Below are 15649 nucleotides of genomic sequence, written 5' to 3'. Positions count from 1 at the left end.
TTGTAGAAAAAGCCCAGCAGGAACTCATTAGCATAACAGGCCACACCCCCATGCCTTCCCTCACCTTGCCTGGGCGCCCCACGGCTGCGGGGGAGCCTGGGCAACCCAGTCCTTGGACAGGCCAGGGAAGGTACGGGGAGGCATTTAAATGCCTCCTGATCCTTCAAGGGCCCCCCCTGGCTTGCCCACCTCAGAGTCACCGGGGGTGGTCTTGCTCTCCAGGCCTTCCCTCTGTAGCCAGGCACGCAGAGGTTTTGGCTGTAGGGGGCATGGCCAACTCTGAAGCCAGCCGGAACTCCATTCCTGTGCTTTCCTGCCCTAAAAATAGCCCTGCTCACAGGGTTATCACAAAACAAATCATGACACTTATGAACTCCAGAAGTTCTTTTAAAAGGATCGATAATATTTAATTCCACTGAAGCAGAGTACTTACTCAAAAGGAAAAGAAACCTCTTGAGTGTAGTCCCCAGAAAAACCCATTCCTTGTGACGTATTATAATTTATATGCCTTGTACACTAAAGATGCTCTCTGACAACCTACAATAAAGCAACACAGGCTGCCTCTTGAGACATGCCTTCTTGAGCACATTAGCAATATAATCCAGGCAGCGGTTTGGACCCCCTGTTGATGTGCTTCAAGGAATGTGAAACTCAGTAATGACCGTATTGAACTCCTTCCACCCATCCCCTGATGCTTGTCAGCAGCAAGTCAAAACCACTGTTTTGATTATAAGGGGGAAGGCGCCACCAGTGAGATGTGTAAAAGCATCCTCAAGTTCCTGCAGGCTCTCTGGGTTGTTGCCTTGGAGGTTTTCAAAGGATGCCTCTGATTGTAATCAGGCATTTTCTGGCAGCTTGGGGGAAACAACCTGTGGCTCACTGCCTTCCTAAATGCCTCCAGATACTGCTTTTTAGCATCAGTGCTGTTTCTAGCTAGTCAGTTTTCATCACAGCTGCAAATACCCAAAAGCAATTCACTAACAGTGCGATACGCCGCTCAGATATTCCAGTTTAAGCCCAGTGATTTGCACTGCAGGTCTCACCAAAGCAAGGTACAATGAAACATCCAATACAACAGGCCAATTGTGCATCTTAAATAAGAAGTATTGGGGGGGGGGAATATGTGCTCAGAAGAGGCTTTCTAGAACATGATCAGGTCCAGGAATCTACTTTGGGACAATGTTACTCAACTGAGAGTAAAAGGTTCCCTGTAGCATGTCCTGGCGGTGCTTGCTGTTACACCCGTCCCTAGTAATTTGCTGCAGTTTGGTGAAGATGCAGTTATAGTCAGGGGTCATTTCAAGCAGGAACACGCAGGAATGGCGTTCCGGGAGTAACAAGCCAAGGAGCGGGCACATATGGTGATGCGCTGATTTATTGCAGAAAAAGCAAAAGCATACTAACTTGATCTGTATTTTCATGCTCGTTGTAGGGTAGCTTCCCTGCAAGAGCAAAGGAAACCTAAAGTGTCTTTAGTCAAAGAGTAAAGCTGGCTCACCAGCTCTGAGTTGGGAAATACATGGAGATTTTTGGGGTGGAGCCTGAGCGGTGGGTGTGGCCTTCTGACTCACTTCCAGTGATGTCAGGGGGTGTGGCATATGCAAATAAGTTGTGCTAATGAGTTATGCTAATGAGTTCCTGCACCTCTTGGTCTACGAAATGACCCCTGGTTATATTTATTTACTTACTTTTTATAGCCTGCCTTTCACACCAAGACTCAAGGTGAACAGTGTGAGCGGGACTCCTTTCTCAGCCTCCTGATATTTCTTTGGCCTTGAACACAGAGAAAGGATTAGCTGCTTCCTGAGATCAATGGGGACTCCTACTGCATATAGTATCTGCAAGCATTCCTACAGCACAAGGGCTCTACTGGGAGCCAGTGTGGTATAGATAATAATAATACTAATAATAGTAATAGTAATAATAGTAGTAATAATAATAGTAGTAATAATAATAATAATAATAATAATAATAATAATAATAATAATAATAAACGTTCCACTTATTGATCACTCAATCCATGCAGAGCTGCCGGCTCTGAGCGATTTACAGTTACTCGTGAAATTCACATGGGACTAACAATGCTGGGGGTAAGGGAGGACAACATATATCATTTAAATTGCACACATTTTCGCAGTCGTCGAAATATGGTCAGCTGTAAGGTCCAGTCGTGTTCCGGCAGCACTCCTTCGGCGTCACTTGATGTCGTCAGCATTGTCTCAGTCACAGCGCACCACTGCTACCGTCTGGTCAAATGGCTTATTGCAACCTTTTTCTTCAACACTGCATAGATCTTCCTCGGCTTACGGAGCTTACGCGCAGACCCTCCGATCAGCTCTCTCTAAGGAGTGGTACCCATTTTATCTACTCACCGAAGTTTTCGAACTGCTGGGTGGACGGTGAGCTGGGGACACGGACTGGCAGCTCACACCAGTTCGGGGCTTGAACTGACAGCAGTCCTGTTCAGCTCAGCTGTTTTAACCAGAGAATAAATCCCCTGTGCCACCGCTCCCCTTATGACCAAGGTAGAGTCACCTTCAGATCCTCAGTCATAAAATTGCAGGCTGAAATAGAGGACAGGAAGATCACACATCTCATTCTCTACAGAAAACACAAATGTCTGGCTCCTTCATCCTCGGTGTGCCTCGTGGCCACAATGACCCTTGATTTTGCAATTTGAAGCTGGGCTCCCTGTCTCATCATTAACATCTTAAATGAGAAAACACACACATTGTTAGTAGCCTTTTAAGGAACAATGAGACATCCTTTAAAACACACCTCTTTCCCCCTTTAAAATGCCCCTATATAAATCAATGGTGCGACCTCATTTGGAGTACTGTGTACAGTTCTGGCCACCACACCTCAAAAAGGATATTATAGCATTGGGAAAAGTGCAGAAAAGGGCAACTAAAATGATAAAAGGGTTGGAACACTTTCCCTATGAAGAAAGGTTAAAGCGCTTGGGGCTCTTTAGCTTGGAGAAATGACGGCTGAGGGGTGACATGATCGAGGTTTATAACAGGTATGTCCAACAGGTAGATCGTGATGTACCAGTAGATCGCGGAGGGGTCAGAGGTAGATCACCAACCCAACTAGGTTTCCTGGTTTGCTGGACAGGTGTTTGGGTTGTTGTTTTTTTGTCAAAATTATTTTATTAAGGATATAAACATTCATAATCAACATTAAATTTTTTACATTTATCCCTTTCATACCCTACCCACCTCCCTTTTCCCCTCCCTAATATATGGCTTCCCACAGTGCTTCGACCTCCTGCCCATCTCTTTATTAATTTTTACAACAACAATTTTCTTTTTGTAATTCACTAGGTAACTATTATTTCACTATAGTAATTAATTTTTAACTTATCCTATCTCCCAAGCATTCTATGATTAATAATTATTAAAACTAAACAAATTGTCTTTTACTTCCCAATACTTTTCTAAGTATTCTTTTAGATCCTTCCAGTCATTATAGAAATCTTCTGCTTCCATATTATTCAACTTTCTTGTCAGTTTGTCCATTTCAACTGAAAATAATAATTTTTTAATCCAATCTTCAACCTTCGGGACTTCTTGCTGTTTCAAATTCTGAGCATACGTCATTCTTACTGTAGTTATCATATACCACATCAGAGTTCTCTTTGATACATTAACCTCTTCCATTTTTAGTCCCAAAAGTAGTATTTATGGTTCCTTTTTAAATGTACATTTTGTGATCTTTTCCATCTCTGCATGGATCTCACTCCAAAATTTCTTTGCTTTTTTGCATGTCCACCACATATGGTAAAAAGAAGGTGTTTGGGGTTGTGTTTTTTTTTTTTGGATGATTGTTTGGTGGCTCTTTCTGGATCTTCCTCTCTCTGTTTTGTTTTTGCTTATTTTGCTTACCCGTAAATGACAGAAGGTGCATTATAAAGGGGGGGGGGGCGCGGTGGAACCCAACTTTAGTGGGTTAAAATCTAATTTGAAACTTTATTTTCATGGTGGTAGATCACCGGCACTTTTGGCTGTTCAAAGTTGGACATGCCTGGTTTATAAGATTATGCATGGGATAGAGCAGGTAGAGAAAGAAGTGCTTTCCCCCCCCTTTCTCAAAATACAAGAACTCGTGGGCACTCCATGAAATTGCTGAGCAGTTGGGTTAGAACGGATAAAAGGAAGTACTTCTTCACCCAGAGAGTGACTAACACATGGAATTCACTGCCACAGGAGGTGGTGGCGGCCACAAGCATGGACAGCTTCAAAAGAGAATTAGATAAGCATATGGAGCAGAGGTCCATCGGTGGCTATTAGTCACAAGGTATAGAAAGGGACTCTAGGGGAAAGGGATGCTCTGTATTCTTGGTGCTTGGGGGGGCAACAGTGGAAGGGCTTCTAGTCTCCTGGCCCCACTGATGGACCTCCCGATGGCACCTGGTATTTTTGGCCACTGTGTGACAGAGTGTTGGACTGGATGGGCCATTGGCCTGATCCAACATTGGCTTCTCTTATGTTCTTATGTGGCCAAAGGATTTTCCTGCTTGAGGCCACTGCCAGCCCCTTGCCTTGCTGCTCCTCTGCTGCCCAGTCCCCACCTCCCCACTTCTATACAGGGAACTTAGGTGGCATAAGGCTCGTTACCTCTTTGCTTCCCCAAACCACTCCAAAACCAGAGTGCTAAGCCATACATGCCCCAGTGCAACATTTTGGGAAGTCCAAGAGGGGGGAATCTCACAAGAGTTCTGCCATCACTGTGCCAAGCTATCCAAGTAATAGCCAAAGTCTTGCAAGAGGAAGAAATCTCAAGTTGGAAACGTCTGGGGAGCCCTACAGGGCTCGCTCTGTGGCTTTTAGAGAAACTCGGGGGAAGAAGAAGAAGAGATTGGGTTTATACCCCGCCCTTCACTACCCAAAGGAGTCTCAGAGCGGCTTACAAACTCCTTTCCCTTCCCCTCCCCACAACAGACACCCTGTGAGGTAGGTGGGGCTGAGAGAGCTCTGACAGAAATGGCTCTTTTTTCAAGAACAGCTCTTATCAGAACTACGGCTTGCCCAAGGTCATCCAGCCAGGTGCGAGTGGAGGAGGGGGGAATCAAACCCGGCTCTCCCAGATGAGAGTCCGCGCACTTAACCACCACACCAAACTGAGGAGAAGCATTTGCTCCTCTGACTCTCAGGCAGGGGTGGAAGCAAAGTGAGGGTGAGGGCAGGGAGGGAAATATGCTGCCTGAGGCAACCACCGCTGAGGGTGCCTATTTTCTTTCCATGAGCCAAAAATGATATAGATTCACTCTTGCTAAGAACGTAGTGCTCCCTGTCTCCCACCAGCAATATAGGAGTGGTGATACCCTTGGTCAGCCAGCCAGAGCCCTTTAATAGTATCCAGATACACAACAGTGCGCTGCAGAAGCCTCTCTTCTGTCTCAGCAGATTGCAATTGCCTGACCCATTTGTCATGACCCCACAGCACAGGCATCGAGCAGAACATCGTCATAATGCTTTCTCAAAGCAGAATTAAAGACACATGTGCAAGGAAGTCCTTTGTTTATCTTCACGCCCTACTCAAATGCAAGAGGACATGCTTTGAGAAACAGGTACAGTCTGCCTTTGGGAAGAGAACCAATGCCACTATCCATAAATACCTGTTTCCAGGAACAGAAAAAGTCGAGTTCGGCACAAGGAGGGTTGATTTCAACCTCTGTTAACGATTGAGGTTTGTGTGTGTTTTTTAAGTTTACAAACAGACAAAAAACTTAGTACGTTAGGATGACTGACTGTACCACAAAAGCACCTGGTTCTGGCTAGAACTCTCTCCGTGAAAGCCTTTTCAGTCCATCTAAGTTAGGCACCCCCAACCTGCCAGGTATGATTCGACCCTCCCTTCAGGATTTTCCAGGAAGGGGATAGGAACACCAGCCTCCAGGTGGGACCTGGGGATCCCCTGGCATTACAGCTCATCTCCAGACTACAGAGAGGACTGCTTTTACCTTTAAACCACACTCTGTGTACCTAAACTTGGTAGATTTCTGCTGCCACCAGGAATTAAAAAATCCAAATCTCTCTTTTTTGGTAGAATGACCTAGGGTCTGGGCACTTCAGAGGACTATGTGGCCCTGAGGAAGGACTATTCTGATTTCTGGGATAAGTTTAAACAAAAAATGATTTATTTAATAAAGAACAAAATAGGTTTCTGGTTATTTTGAACTTTTGCTGATGAAAGGAACTTGTAACTATAACTGGCAAAGCTTGGTGTCACAAACAGTTTCTCAACTCCCAAAACTCCACTCTGACAGGCATAGACACTCAGCCTAATCTCTCTCTCTCTCTCATATATATATATGTGTGTGTGTGTGTGTGTGTGTGTGTAGCGCCACACCGGCTGAACTCTTCATCTTATTCACACAGAATAGACTCTAAACCAGCGGTTCTCAACCTGGGGGTCGAACGACCCTTTCTCAGGGGTCACCTTAGACCATCGGAAAACACACATTTTCAATGGTCTTATGATAGCAACAAAAATAATTTTATGGTTGGGGGTCACCACAACATGAGGAACTGTATTAAAGGGTCGCGGCATTAGGAAGGTTGAGAACCACTGCTCTAAACTCATATTCACACAGACTGAACTGTTTGTCTTTTTCACACAGAATAGATTCAAAATCTCCCATAGTCACACAGACTATGCTCTCTCTTCAGACTTCACACACAGAATCACTCTCATAGACACCCCTCCTCCCACACTCTCAGGCACCTGCCAATCACATCACACTTGTCTCCCTCTATCACTCTTCTTACAGTACTGCAGTCAAACTAAACATTTAAAGAAACACACACAAATACCAAAACATGAAATCATTACAGGTATAAACTTGTCGCTGACATCTCAAATTTGAAAGTGAAGGATTCTTACCACCATTTTAGCTTTACCAGTGTGTTTAAGAAAGTAGCTTAACCCGCGGCTCTGTTTCCAAGGCTGTAAATAAAAAGCCAATCATACTTTGCTTCACACGAGTAGGTAAGCAGCTGATAGCCTCCTGCCCAACACTTTATACGTGCCAGTTAGACTCTATAAACCACATATTCTCCCATCCTGAAAGGCTCAAGACTAAGCCTCAGACAGCTGCTAGGGCCTCTCCTCAGGATCCTTTTTATTATATTATCAGTCACCTTGACACAACAGCCAACAACTCCCCTGCAGGCTTTAGGAGCTGTATTTTTGTCTCCAATCAGTTCTCTCAGCTTGCTAATCGGGAAGCAACAGGGAGATGGTAGCTTGAATTTGAAGCAGCTGGGGAAACCAAAGCACCTCATTTAGAGGGTCAGCAACCCATGCACACAGGCTGCTTACACCAGGCCACTCAGGGATGTCAACAGGCTAACACATGGGGGGGGGGGGTGCTGATGCTTCCTCTATTACTCTCTCCCTTTCCCACGAAAACTGTCAGCTACTTATTTTGGTTTATGTCAAGCTTCTGTTACAATCACAGGAGATGAACCGGGGGGGAGGGGGGAGGGGGGGAATGGCAGCCTCAAACCCACATGACTAATCAGCACTCAGTTGACTATTTTTCTGCCCAGATTACATTGTGCTCAGTTGCACAAACTGATTTTTGCATGCCACAGAGTTATGTACTGGGATCGAATCATTCCTGACTGAATCACTCCAGAGACTGGCCGAGCTTGGAGCAAAAGAACAATAGCCTGCCAGGATTCTGAAAGTAACCAGTCTAGTAGTAAAGTTATGTAAATAGCCTATCACTGGGAGTGGGGTGTGTTTGGGTGTGGAATTGCATGCCATTTAACAGAGCTGAGGCTCTGGAGTCTTGTCTTGTGCTTGCTGAAATCACTAATAAAGTAGAACTGATCACTAGGCTTGTGGTCTGTTCATCCATGGAACCCACTATTTAACACACTGGGTAATAATAATATAATATATAATAATATACAATGCTTTCGGTTTATTAATCGCTTTCCCCACAAGAGGGCTCAAAGTGATTTACAGTTACTCTTTAGACAGGGGACTAACAATGTTTTTCATAGGGGGTAGGGAAGACAACATATAATTCATTTAAGTTGCACACGCCGTACTGCCCGGTGGAAACGTTTCTGGCTTGACTCAGTCATGTTCCAACAGCTGCATCGCCACACTGCCACCGCCTGGCCGGAGCATCCCACTGCAGGGATTTTCTTAGTTGAGTAGATTCTCCCACCTTCCAGGTCCAGACCAGGACGTCTGCAACCGAGAGCTAACACCTTCCCAGAAGGGAGTCGGTGTGCCCACCCTCTCTAAGGAGTGGTTCCCATTTTATCTACTTGCTGAGGCTTTCGAATCGCTGGGTGGACGATGAGCTGGGGACGACAGGCTGGCTGCTCACACCAGCGCGGGGCTCGAACTGACGCAGTTTGGATGTTAAGACAGTGGGATATACCCACTGTGCCACCGCTCCCCTTTTGGCTACCTATTTTGGCTACATCTGTGGTGAAATAGTAAACTGCTGCCCTGTGCTTTTGATGGATGATCACGGAGCATTCTGGCTAGCACAAAAACTTATCTGGTATGACTAGCATGGCTGTCTGCACTGATCCTCATTCCTTCCGTTCCTCTTAAGTACTGTTCTTAGGATACTACCATAATAGCCAAGCGCAGGTGAAGTTTCATGTAGGTAGCCATTTTCCAGTTCTTCCAACTCATCAGCCTCTGAGCCGAATGGAGCCTATTACCAGCTGTCAGATGAGGCAGTAACTCTTAGAAGCAAGAAGTCCTTTTTATCAGGCTTTATTGGAAATCGGGAAAGTTGCTTTCAAGTCGATTGCTTTGACAGAACTGGGGAACATTACAAAGTTAGAAATTACAGGACCTCCGGTCTGGCCTTCATACATACGTCATGATTACATATTCATTATGCAGATTAAGACAGTTCAACCAACTTGGTGAGAATGTTTATCAGAACACTCCCTTGAGGCCATGAGGAATAAGAAAGGCGAAAAGATCTCTCACAGCCTACACGGGGGAGGGATCACAGTGTTCCATAAGCGCACACTATCTACGTTCACACAGGCCTGTCTCAATCCTCTCCGAAGGAATGTCAGAGGAGGTTCCTTGTAGACAATTGATACATAGCCAGCAGGTGCTACATGAGGCTTGGGAACGCGAGCGGGGAGGAAAGTGCGGAAGCGATAGCGATGACATTCAGCAAAGCTAAGCTATGTACATCTGACTTAGACATGCCTGTATAGTGTCCCTATGGCCAGACAAGGGACCGATTCTGACATTCTGACACCAGCTCTCAACTCACATTTTCATGAGCAGCCGCTACTGACTGGCAACACCATCCACAAATGATAAAGGGGAAACTTTTTTAAAAATGAGAAGTAGTGATTCCCTCACTGCAGTGAAACATATGCAAGGCGGTCAGCACATGACTGTTGGATCCCCAAGCATCGAGAATAAATCCACGTTTTGAAGAAAAGCAAAATTTATTTCAAAGCTTTGGAAAGACACTCAAACACGTTCTTTGTTAGAACTGACTACAAACGGTTAGGGCAAACAAGATAAAGGGATTTGAACCAGGTACAGGACCAATGGGTCACTTTCCCGCTGGCGGGTGAAAGGAAACGGTTGCGCGCTCATTCCCTGAGAACCAGGCTATCTCCAGACATAATACAGGTGCAGTTCCCAGGCTCTAAAAGCAACAAGCTGGCAGTTAAGCGTACTCCCCCAATACATCCTCCAGTTGTTTGGCTTAGGCATTACAGCAGAGAAAAATGCAGGCGCACAGGCAGGGGTGGGGTTAGCAACTGTACAGAGATACAACTAACACAGAACACCATGGCAGCTCGCTGACAATGACAGAGTCTAGTGTGTCTTATCACATAGTGGAGTACCCTTACCCTTCTCCTCGATCTTCCTTGTGATTCCATGGATGATGTGTTGGCAGGGGCCATGTTTATAGTATTAGGTGAGCTCTTTCAAGGTTCTTCCAGGGTGTGGGTGAATTTTCTGCGGCAGCTGTTATATCATGGGGAGTTGTGGATTTGTTCACATTCCCTTTTATTGCATTGTATAGTTATTTCAACCTGATCCCTTATAGAAAAATTCTTCCTTTATTTTCACTTTTCACTTGTCATATTGGTTGCTGGCTGTGTCTGGTTATGCCCTCGCACGGCTGAGACCAGGCCTTGCCTCTATATTCTGATAAAGTCCTGTTCTGTTGTGGTGCCAGGTACTGTGGAGTTCTTGCAGCAGCAGTGCCGCGAGTCGCTACCACTGAACGAGTGGCTAATCCTCTGCAGTGCTATTTAAACAAACAAACAAACATGCAGTGAGGAGACCGGGACACCTTGTAAGCGACCACGGCAAGGGGTGGCCTTGTCTGCCCCACAGTTGCAATTTCCCAATAATATTGGGAACAGGGCTATCCACAACATCGGGGAAAAAACGTCCTGTGCCGTTGATAGAAGCTTTTTGTCAGGAGATGTTATTTATCCCCATATCATGAAAGGCTTCAACTGACCATTTCTATACATGAAGCCTCTATTAAAGGGACAGGACATTTTTTTCCTCCAGGCTGTTGGCACCACTAGTTGGGAACCGGTGGCATGTCAATTGTAGTAGTTCTTGCAGAAGAGCGTTGGTTTTGAAAAGTGCTTGGTTCGATACATCAGGACGCGGACCACGACATCTGAGAAGATGCGTTTATTGGTACTTAACTCATGGAACAGAAACTAACGGCCAGATGGCCAACTTTATACAATTGTGGAGGAACACCCCTAGGTCCTATTGGCGGGTTTGAACTTCCCGCCAATGTCCCTATTGGCTCCTTACTTGTAGTTCAGGAGCCTAGTCCTTATTGTCTTCTGGACTGAAGCTCTAGCTGCCTCTGGCTGGCGTCAGGCAGTATCCGAAGGCATAACAGGTTGCCTGCAGATCTATACCAATTACCAGAAAATATAGAAATGCTATTTAGTCCTGGACATGTACATTCACTGGGGACTCCATCCTATGGCTGGTCACCAACTGAGGAGGGAAGTTTCGGGAACAGCACTGGGTGCGAAATCTGAAGACTCTTCTCAGGGACGCAGAATATTTCCTCCCTAAAAAACCTTCCTAACTACAAAATAGCACAATTAATTTTAAACTATTAATAACATTCCGGCAATAAAGTTGCCAGCAATTAACAATCACCAATAAAAGCAGCAGTATAAACAGTTACAGACAGCAGGCAAGTCATAAAATGGATGAAAACATCAAAAGTAGGTAAAAATGTACCTAAAAGCCTGGGTGAGCAGAGGTGTTTTCATTTGGTGACGAAAGTCAATAACATAGGTATCGGGCCACCTTTAAGCGGAAGGCATTCCTCAGTAAGAGAACCACCACTGGGAAAGCCCTGTCCCTAGTCTCCACTTGCCTCACTTCTGCAGGCAAGGGCACCATTAACAAGTCTTGTGCAGCTGATCTTAGTGGGCAGGACAGTACGGGAGAATGCAGTTCTTATGGTACCCCAATCATAAGGTATTTAGGACTTCAAAGGAGAGCATCAGTTTTTAGATGAGTGACTGGCAACCAGGGGTCATCTCCTGCAGGAGCGCACAGGAGCAGAACTCTGGCAGTAAAGAGCCCAGGGGGCGGGCACATGCAACAAGCCCCACCCCCTGCTCCCAGCAGCCCAGGGCCACAAGGAACATGAGGATCTGAGCATCTCCCCCCCCCCATAGCTAGCAATTCAAAACAGTCCAGTGGAGCCTGAGCGGTGGATGTTGCCTTCTGACACACTTCCGGTGATGTCAGGGGGTGTGGCATATGCAAATACGTTATGTTAATGTGTTATGCTAATGAGATCCTGCACCTCTTTTTCTACGAAAGGACCCCTGCTGGCAACAGATAGGCAGCTAGTGCAGATCTTTCAGTATATGTGTGATACGATCTCTATATCAAACCCCCAGTGGTGATCTGGCCATTGCATTTTGGACTCACTGAAGTTTCCAGTCAGTCTTCACAGGCAGCCCCATACATAGCACGTTATTGTAACATAATCTGACTGTGATCAGGTTAAGGGGGCCAAGAAGTACTTTTCAGGTGTGTCAAGACTCTTCAGGGAACAGTTGCCGTTGGTGTACCAGCTAAAATTTATAACAGGCAGTTACATGCCACAGAGGAGACCTAAACCTCGACCACAGGCCAGGATCCAGCAGCACCCTTAAATCCTGAACCTTCACCTTCACAGGGAGTATAACCAGGGCTATTTTGGGGCAGGAACGCACAGGAACGGAGTTTCGGCTGGCTCCTGAGTTGGCCACGCCCAGCAGGAACTCATTATCATAATAGGCCACACCTAACAGCAGAAGCTCATTAGGATTGGCTACATTAGAGGTGTGTGGCCTAACATGCAAATAAGTTCCTGCTACAAAAAAAAGCCCAGGGTTTTGACAACAAAGTAAACGGAATAAGAAGCAAAAGGTGGGTGTGACTGGATGACCACACTTCTGGTAACATGGGGGTGTGGCCTAATATGCCAATGAGCTGTGGTATCAGGGGTGTGGCCTAATATGCTAATGAGTTTCTGCTGTTGGGTGTGGCCTATTATGCTAATGAGTTCCTGCTGGGCTTTTTCTACAAAAAGAGCCCTGAGTATAACCCCCTCTAGGACAGGATGATCCACCAATCCTCGTGCAGCTTTATTATTAACCAACAGCTCTTCAGTCTTGTCTGGATCAGGCTCCAGTTTATTCACCCTTATCCACCCCGCTACTTTCTTCAAGCGTTTCTTCAGGACTCCCATAGATCTACCAGACTCAGCGGTTAGAAAATAAGAGAAATCCATCCACATGTTGGTGGCAAGGCCGCACAGCTTCCGTCTCAAAAGAAAGGCTTTATCTTCTAGACACATTTCAATCTGAATTCAGGCCTGAGTTGGGGAAAGAGATTGCTTTGCTTTCCCTGACTGATGATCTTTCTCAGGAGAGTGACAGGGGAGTGCAAAGAAATCTGCTTTTTTAAAGGAATTGTTTTTTTTGTAGTTTGGGCTTAGTGCTAAGGCACCAAAACCAAAGGGCTGCATACTACGTTGCGGCCTGTTTCTCATCACGACAACAAAGATTTCTCTAGCATCCACCATAGGTATCAATTTCTCTTGCAGTTAAACCATTGCACTAATATCCACTGCGCTTCTTGGACACAAGCAGTGTTCCCTCTAAGCTGAGTTAGTGTGAGCTAGCTCACAGCTTTTTAGCCTCCAGCTCACAGATTTTTGTCTTCGCTCAGGAAGGAGGGCTCCAGAGCAAAATAATTTATGCAGGAGCCAAATTGCTTGCTCGCAACTTTAATGCCAGTAGCTCACGAAGTAGAATTTTTGCTCACAAGACTCTGCAGCTTAGAGGGAACATTGGACACAGGGCTGGGCTATAATACTAATGAATACAATTGTCGTGGGTTTTTTCCGTGTGAGGAGAAGTTTTACCTACTAAGTTTAATTGTGTCAACCTTTGCGTAAAAGCAAAGGATGAGTAGTAGTAAAAGTACATGACAACTATACTGTTCAACATCCTAGCCTAGTATAGATATATTTTCTTATGGGGTCTACATAAGACATGGGAGCAGAACGGGTTTAAAAAGGTAGCAATTATTAACAAACTAAGCATAAGGCAAGTTTTTCATTTTTTGTAGGAAAAAGTCCTAAATTAGGTTTAATAATCTAAGGATAACATTTGTTTATTCACTGACCAGTTACTAATACATTATGTTTTATCATGTTCTCAAATATAATTGGGGAACAGGTAAATTCTGCCCTGAGAAGTTTGCAGTTTAGAGCATCTCTCTATATAATAATTCTGTTTTGGTCGTGGACTCTCCTGAACATTCCACACGCTCCCAAATCAGTTAGCTCCCTGATCTGTCACTCAGAAACTGTCCCTATCCACTGGCTGCATTGCCTGAGTCTTGCCTCCAATATTCTAAACAGTTTGCTGTTCCTCTCCCCCCAATAGCCAGTCGGAACACAGAGGTCATTTGCATATGCGGCCTGATTAGCCTTTGCCTCTAACATTCTAAACAGTTTGTTGTTGCTGTTGGGAGTCATTGAATGTGTCCTGAGGTAAAATACATATCCCAATCACTGGAGTTGCCAGTCTCCCTGTGAGGCCTGGAAATCTAGCCATAGCACATCATTTCCTCTACAGAAAATTTCCCAGCTATTACAATGGCTGCTTTGGGCAGTGGACTCTATGGCATTATACCCTGCTGAAGTCCCTCCACACCCCAAACCCTGCCCTCCCCAGGCTCCACCCCCCAAAATCTCCACATATTTCCCAACCCAGAGTTGGGAACCCTGTAACTGGCTATGGAACTGCTTTCCAGACCCTTGGAACCCAGAAGACATGGCATAGGAGGAGGTGCTTTTCTACCTTAGCTGCCACTGCATAACCCCAAATCAACATAAATCAGGGGTGAAGGGAACCATACCTGTTACCATGAGGCTGTCCTCCCATACTACCCACTTGTGGCAACAAAATGACTTGAGACAGCCCTGCCTTATAGCTAAGCAGAAGAAAATAAACATGGCTTGCCTCCCTCTATTTTCCCCTTCCCTCTGCTGCCCCACCAGCCACAACCTGGGACACTCACCTGGAGCTTCCTTCTAGAGCTCATTGTATTTCTTCCCACAATGAACCTTACTCCTAGTTTATAATATATTTCAGAATGTAACAAATGGTAATGAAATACCAAACATCCAAGTCGGGGACATGAAATAATAGAGCAAGAAGCGTTGCTTAAAATTTCAAAATCAAGACATAATTAGCACTGAAGGCCTTTTCCTGTCAGGATTTGTGAAGTTCAAGCTATTATTAACTTTACTTTTTCTGTCTCTCAATACTGTTTGTACTATGAGGCCTACCTCCAGGAATGATCTATTAAATTAAACCATTAAGCTAATAATAGCTTGAGTGCTTCACATTATTACCAGAGAAGGCCTACGGCTCAGGCGATCACTAACTTTATTTTTTCTTATCGTCAGCTGAGCCAGAAAAACCCCTTTGGTTTCAGTCACTAGTAAGTGCAACTTTGATAAATGGATATCATATTCCACGGTGCATAATTTCCAGGACAACTATAATTAACTTCTACTGTTGAATTATTGTTCGTGGGACAAAAAGTATTCCAGAATATTGTTTACTTGTATCTCCAGAATTATTGCTGACAAAAAGTGGCCTCAATATATGGGGGAGGGGGGCTGGAGGAAGGAAAGCTAGTTCCAAGAGGGAAGGTTAGTTGTTTTTTGTTTGTTTGTTTGGGTTGGGGTTTTTTTTAGTTTTTAAAGCCATAATACCAGGTGATGCACAAGAATGAGATTCATGGCAACTTTAGTTATATGTGCAATTAATTTCAATGGCAAATGTTATATAAGAGTCAGCAGGGTGGGGTAAAAAAAAAGAATAATGATTGGACTAAGATTCCATAGGTTTGAACGGATGGTAAAAACTATAGTATAATATTTTTATTTATATCATACGGATGGTCCACTCAGTAGTCACTTGAGATTCAGTGTGGTATAGTAATCTGAATGTTGAACTAGGTCTGGAGAAACCAGGGTCAAATCCATATTCAGATATTAAGCTTGCAGGGTCACCATGGAAGAGCCTGAACAAGCGATTTCTGATTGGGGGTTTATATCAGA

The sequence above is a fragment of the Gekko japonicus genome, unplaced genomic scaffold (assembly GCF_001447785.1).
Source record: "Gekko japonicus isolate JY-2015 unplaced genomic scaffold, Gekko_japonicus_V1.1 scaffold3362, whole genome shotgun sequence".
In the NCBI taxonomy this organism is placed as follows: domain Eukaryota; kingdom Metazoa; phylum Chordata; class Lepidosauria; order Squamata; family Gekkonidae; genus Gekko; species Gekko japonicus.
Note: the sequence above shows the minus strand (reverse complement) of the source record.